General features: G+C 42.9%; 1 protein-coding gene across 2 annotated transcripts in view; it reads right to left on the bottom strand.

Moving 5' to 3' along the window:
• SH3KBP1 (SH3 domain containing kinase binding protein 1) overlaps window positions 1-4,674 on the bottom strand; it is a 265,298-nt gene extending 260,624 nt beyond the window's left edge. Inside the window, exon 1 of one of the 2 annotated variants that reach the window (XM_006911625.3) lies at window positions 4,506-4,674. The gene's annotated coding sequence lies outside the window, so the exon portion shown is untranslated. The remainder of the gene's footprint in view (window positions 1-4,505) is intronic. The other variant, XM_025046625.1, reaches the window with a different exon arrangement.
• Between the last annotated feature and the right edge of the window lie 1,793 nt (window positions 4,675-6,467).

Here is a 6,467-nt window from a genome sequence, read left to right as displayed (position 1 = left end):
TAAGGTATGTGTCTTCCTTTTTATCTTTTCTAGTAGAAATAATAATCCCAGAGGTTAAGATTTCATTGTCCTCTAAGACATGAATCTGTTTGGAATCTAACACGGCAACCTTCTTTGAACATTCCCTTTTCCACTGCGTTGTTACTCAGTTTCTCATGGTCTCACTGAATCAGTTTTGTTATTCTGCTGATTTCCTCATTAAATGGGTTCAATAAAACTTTGACACATGCTATTTGTAAGTTTTTAACAATTTAAGAAATGAGTCTTTGATAGTTCCTGGGCTGGACAATCAAATGGTCCCTGTGAGACTGAGTTCTGTGCCCCAAGACCCCTCAGAAACCATGCTCATAAGGCAGTTACTCGAAGACAACCAGATTTAGGCTATGAGCTCAGCTGGTTAGTGTGGCACAAATGAGGCTCCAGCACAGGTCTGACACCTCCCCCCATTCCACAGAGGTCACAGCTTTAAACAACAACAACAAAACACATATACATTGAAACTGGGCAAGGGTAGCCATTTCACTCCTACGTGTATGTATACAAGAGAAACAGTGCCCATGTCCATAAGAATTATACAAGAATGTTTGAAGCCTATATTCATAAAATATCCAAACTGGAAATAACCCAATGTCCCTCAACAGCAGGATGGATAAACAAATTATGGCATATTCATAAAATTAGATCTATACAGCAAGAAAAAGTGTTGATATACACGGCATGTTGTTGAGCAAAAGAAGCCATATAAAAAAGAGCACATCTTATATGGTTCTATTTATATGAAATTAATGTACAGGCAAAACTAATTTATCATGATGGTTTACCTATGGGAAGGAGAACGACTGGGAAATGGCGCAAGGGATAGAAATAGCGCTGATCTGGATGATGGTTACAGAGCTGCGCACTTACATAAAAAAATCATCAAGCCATAGAAGTACGACTTTAGCATTTTACTCTATGTAAATTTCGCCTGAAAAATGAATGCATGTTTTAAAAAGAAGAGGGATAAAGAAAAAATGTATCCTAAAAGAAGCGAGTGGAGAGAGAAGTAGAGAGAAGGAAAGTGGGATTTTAAAAAATTCTTCTTCCACATGTATAGTAAATAAATAAGAACTAAATAAAAGAAAGAGGGACAAATCCAGAAGGCCATGAGGCTTAGTTGAGTACATTTATGTGTATCAACAAATCTCAGCCCGAGAGCTGGTGAAGCCCGGGCATTTTTCTTAACAATGAGGAGGTGAAAATGGTTTGCAATTTTCTTTTGAGAAACTGAGACAATATAGAGTTGAGGGTGGATACTGAATCCCAACATTTTGGGGGCCCGTGCTCAATTGGGACACTAAGGTTCCGACAAACGAATCAAGAAAATGCTTAAGGCAGGCTCTCTGACAGTGTTAACGCTGGCAGAAAGGCACACAAATAAACAATGGATTTCACAATTCAATCTGGGGACAAATTATTCTTAGCTAAATAAGGCATGTGTAAACCACTTCCAAAACTGTGAACTTATGCCAATGTGATTATTACTTAAAGATGTATTTTCAGCTTCTAGAACTCTCTACGGCAGTTTTTGTTATTGTTAAACTCCAGTGCATCCATCTAGTAGATTTTCAATAATAGGCCTAAAACATTCCCAGTGGGTGAAGACTTGAAAATAGACTCAGCGATCTGAAGGAATAGAAGTTTCTTTTTCTGCCAAATGTGACAGCCACAAGTGGTGTGGCCCCAGCCGTTGCTGCCACAGCCTTTCTGGCCTGGGAGAAACAAGCACTCCAAAGAGCACAACTTCTCATTGGAAGTGCTCTAGCTGAGATGAGATGACAAGTGATTAAGAAGAGTAGGGGCTCTCTGGGCAGAGGAGAGGGGACGGTGGCACACTTGGTAGGTGGCCAGCCACGTGCTAAGTGATTTCCGTGCACTGTCTCCTTTAATCTTTGGAGTGGCCTGAAGAGGTAGTCAGGCTCAAAAAAGGGAACAGATGGCCTACTTGAATTAGGTAATGTGAAGTAGGATTAATAAAGAGACTTTTACAAAGTATGTGAGGTACAGAGAAACTCTGAGGCAGGAACCAGGGCTAGAAATATGGGCGCCCTGGGGCCTGCAGGGATGAGGGCAAAGGAGCATGGAAGAAGGGGACATAACAGGAGCAGCCACCATCTGGTCGAGGGACACAGCCATCTTGAGGTAACCCCAGGGCAGGAAGCCAGCAGGATAACCCCTAATCTGGCTGGCCTTCCTTTCTCCCTGCCATTTCCCACCAGCCTATCCTCGAACCAAAGCCCATGGAAGCCATGGGGCAGGAGCCTGCTGTGGTGGCCCAAGGCCAAACAGGTGGAGAAAGGTTGAGAGAAGCCCCCATTTGACAGTGAGGAGCCCCTCTGTTCCCCAGCACTCCCCGAGCAAGCCTGCATGAGCTCTTCCTGCACTGTGCCGTCCTGCCCTGGTGCCCACTGCCCTCCACGAATGCTTACAGCGGCCACACTGCCCTAGGCTCTGAGCAAAGTCCAGCTCAGGAGTTCGCTGAGTCTGTGGATTTGTGGTTTGGAATGAGGGGGCGCTAAGCCAACAGGACACGTTAAAGGCTTTCAAAATAGTGCCTACTGTCAAAACTGGAGCCAACACTGGAGTCCCTTCTCCTTCCCAGGGTCCTCCTCTTCTTTCCTATCTCCTTCTCTTTCCCACAGTCTTCCCCTCTTTCCCAGAGTCCTCGTCTTTCTTTCCCAGTCCCTCCTTTATCTTTCCCACATTCCTCCTCTCTCATTCCTTCCTCCTTCATCTTCACCTCCTTTTATCTGGTAAAACTCTCCTTCCACACCAGAATTTGGCCCAACTGCAAGGACACTCCTTGCCCCAAAATTGGGGTTTTTGTTTAAAAGGGCAAAAGAATTCATCCCGTTTACACATCGACAGAGTTAGTCTGTGGTGGCCCAGATGTAATGCTTTCCTACTCTTAAAATGGGAGAGAGCTGCCAGGTTCAACTGTAGTCAAAGAAAAAAACTGTCTAGACTCCCACAATCTTTTACAGAAAGCAAGGTTTATCAGCATGTTACCAACAGAACTTTCCCCAGCTTTCTGCAGAGGAGGAGGAGAAGGAGGAGGGGGGAGGGGGAAGAGGAATGGGAGGTAGAGGAGAAAAAGAAGAAGATGGAAAAGAAGGAGAAGGAAGAGAAGAAATGTTATCAGGATCCTTTAAGGCAAGATCCTGAAGAAAGATCAAACTGGGTTCTCATTCGCTCTAGACTGAGGGCAGGGTCCAGGTAGCGGGCCCAGGGGATGAAAGCCTGAAACACATCACTGTTTTTCATTCAACAACCCCTTTCCATAAAACCGTCTCATGTAGCCCTCAAGGCTCTTTGAGGGGAGCACCTGCTTCTCTGGGCCTGTGTTCCCCACACCACCTGCCCCCACAGCCTCAAGTCTTAGTCATGGTCTATTATTGCTGAAACTACAGCAGGAGCCCTGGGGGATATCTGCACACAGCCCTTCCCACTGAGAACAATCCGGTGTTCTCTAGTGTAGAGTTTATGGTACAAGGACTTTTTAGACCTTGGTATTTCCCACAGGGAACGGCCTCCAGATGATCCCCTTTTTTACCCGATTTCAACTATTATTTACAGCTGTGTGGTATGTAATTTTTTTTTTTTACTTTTTAAAGTATAGCTGGCATATAATATTACATTGGTTATATTAGTTTCAAGTGTACAATATAGTGATTCAACATTTTTACGCCTTACAATGTGATCACCCCACTAATTCTAGTAATAATCTGTCACCAGGCACATTTATCACAATATTATTGACTATATTCCCCTTTGCCTTTTTCACTCATCCTCCCACCCCCTCCCCTCTGGTAACCATCCCCTTGGTCTCTATTTCTGTGAGTCTGTTTTGTTTAGTTTTGTTTGTTTGTTTTGTTTTAGAGTCCTTAACATGAATAAGCTACATTTTTTTTTTTGTAATTAACCTCTAGATGACTTCAGCAAAGGGCATAATTTTCAAAACTTTACTGAAAAAAAAATCGATTTTATTCAATGCTTCATGGCCAAAATGAAGGAAAGGAAAATATTATTGCTCCTATCAAAAGGCAACATGAATACAAAAGTAAAAAAAAAACATAGTATGATTGAAATTCTGCATTTAGTTCAATTGCTACTTAAGTGGTCAAAACTAGTTTCACTCCCATTTTGAATGGAATGGAAAAGAGTAAAATCCTTTTAAACCATCAAAGCAAATAAACAAATACATAATGAATCAATTTAACAAGCTTTATATTTTTCCAGCATTTTCTAAGTGGCACACAGTTTGGAAAGAGAACATTCTGACCTTCAGAAAGTGACTTCAAAATAGGTATTTCTAGATATCTAGGGCAAAGCTATACATGCTCTTCTTGATGGCACACAAGAGGCTCGTCCCCTAAAAGAGCCCATGAAATTCTTCCAGTGCCCCCACAGCTTTGGTCAGTAGAGCCCACACAGGAGACAGGAAAAGGGTTTCGCTTTGTACTCACTCTTACAAAGTTGTCAGGGAACAAACCTCTCCTGCCGTTGATCTGTCCCTCCCACCAGCCTCCATCCTCCTTCCTGATGTTGGTGATGATCTCACCCACGCTGATTGTCAGCTCATCGTCGTGCTGGGCCTGGTAGTCAAACTCCACTATGGCCTCCACTGAAAGAAAGGAACAGGGATCAAAAAAAGAGCACCTCAGATCGAGTGTTGGAGAAGTCAGACCCGGCAGCCCTGGAAGGTCACTAAAGTTATATTAAAGGAACTTCCGCTCTACCAGTACTTAAAATAACAGGGCCACACACAGCAAGCTGATTTTGGTTAACCTGAGGCCTGCAGCACAAAAACCACAAAGTGCTGGTCCGTGGTCAGGCACAGGGAGAGTGGCCTACAGGTCTCAAGGCCATCAGGGACTTCAGTGGGTAAACCACACAACGATAGGAGACCAACAAAGATTGCGCCCCCCAGAGGGAGTCCAGCATCATTTCCCCAAGTGCAGAGACTGGCAAATAATAGGAACGAGTTTGGCTCTTGGGTGCCCCCACCCTCTCCAAGACTAAGGTTGTATAAACCGTGGATAATAGTTCCCACTCTACAGAGATGATGCCCATCTCTCAGAGACGACATGTGTAAAGACAGCTGATACAGAGGCCCCAATGGCCAAAACAATGTCTCAGATGGCTAACATCTGCAGGCACAATTGCCCTCTCAACAGATGGCTTCTCAGGTAGCAATACCACTTAAAATTGTTCTCCCAATCTACGGTGAGTTTTTATACTTGGTAATGGAGGCAACACATAAGGCAGATGAGTCTTCTTGTTGACAAAGAGCCAATGCAAATTAGCAGAGCTAACCAATCCAGAGATTGGTTAATTTATCCACATATGGATTATATAATTCATCTAGACTTTGGGCCTCGCCTCACATGTACCTCAGTTGGTCTCCTGTCCTTTTTTATTTGGAGCTTGATATGAATGAATGAATGAATGAATGAATGAGTGAGTGAATGGTGAATGAATGAATACAAAGGTAGCAAAAATTAGGTAAAACCCCAAGTGATGAATAAGCAACTTAGAAATTACAGTAAAATAATCGAAGAGGGAAAGCTAAATAGCTCTATAAGAAGTGAATATACAAAAAATGAACTCAAAATGGATCATAGACCTAAATGGAAGAACTAAAACCATAAATTTTTATAAGTAAGCATAGGGGAAAATCTTAGTGATCTTGAGTTTGTCAAAGATTTCTTCAATAGGAGACAAAAAAGCACAATTTTTAAAAATTTAATAAATTGGGGTAGGTTTTTCAGGGAAAAGGTTAGTAGGTGAGTGGGCCCCCTGCCAAATGGGCTTTGCATCTCCACTAGGGATAAATTCCCAAAGTGCTTCCAGATCAGAGGACCCTCCCCATCCAGACGGGCATGCTCATCCATTCACTCATAATGCCAGCTAACCCAGACAGTTCACAAGCAACTCGAAGTGGAATTTCCTCCCCTACATCATTTTTTCATTCCAAAATTAGCTGGCCAACTCTGCTGTCATCAATCAGCCCAGGATGAAGTTGACTTGAGAATCATTCTCATCGCTTATTGAGAAAAGAGGAGCATAAGAGCGTAAACAAGGCAACTTTTCCAGATCGACCTGACAAGTACAAAGGCAGAAACACTCCAGTTTGCTTGTACCATGCTCTGCTCCCAAGCAGTTAAAATGAGCCATCAGAACAATCAGAACCAGGTGGGTTTAAATACAGCTTTCTTCAGATTATCTAGACACAGATCTACTGAAGCTCTGCTACCAGAACTGAGATTACAGTGACTGCTGTTTATGTGCCAGACATTTTTCCCACAGTATCTCATTTAATCCTCACAATATTGTGATGCCCATCTTCCCAATTAAAAAACCCGAAGCTCAGCAAAGCAGTAAAGCTTATTTGCCGAGCCAGTGCTCTCCAAAGTGGAATGTGCTCA

The sequence above is a fragment of the Pteropus alecto genome, unplaced genomic scaffold, assembly GCF_000325575.1.
Source record: "Pteropus alecto unplaced genomic scaffold, ASM32557v1 scaffold23, whole genome shotgun sequence".
NCBI classification, from domain to species: domain Eukaryota; kingdom Metazoa; phylum Chordata; class Mammalia; order Chiroptera; family Pteropodidae; genus Pteropus; species Pteropus alecto.
The sequence above is the reverse complement of the archived record's forward strand: the minus strand, read 5'-3'. Positions and strand labels throughout refer to the sequence as shown.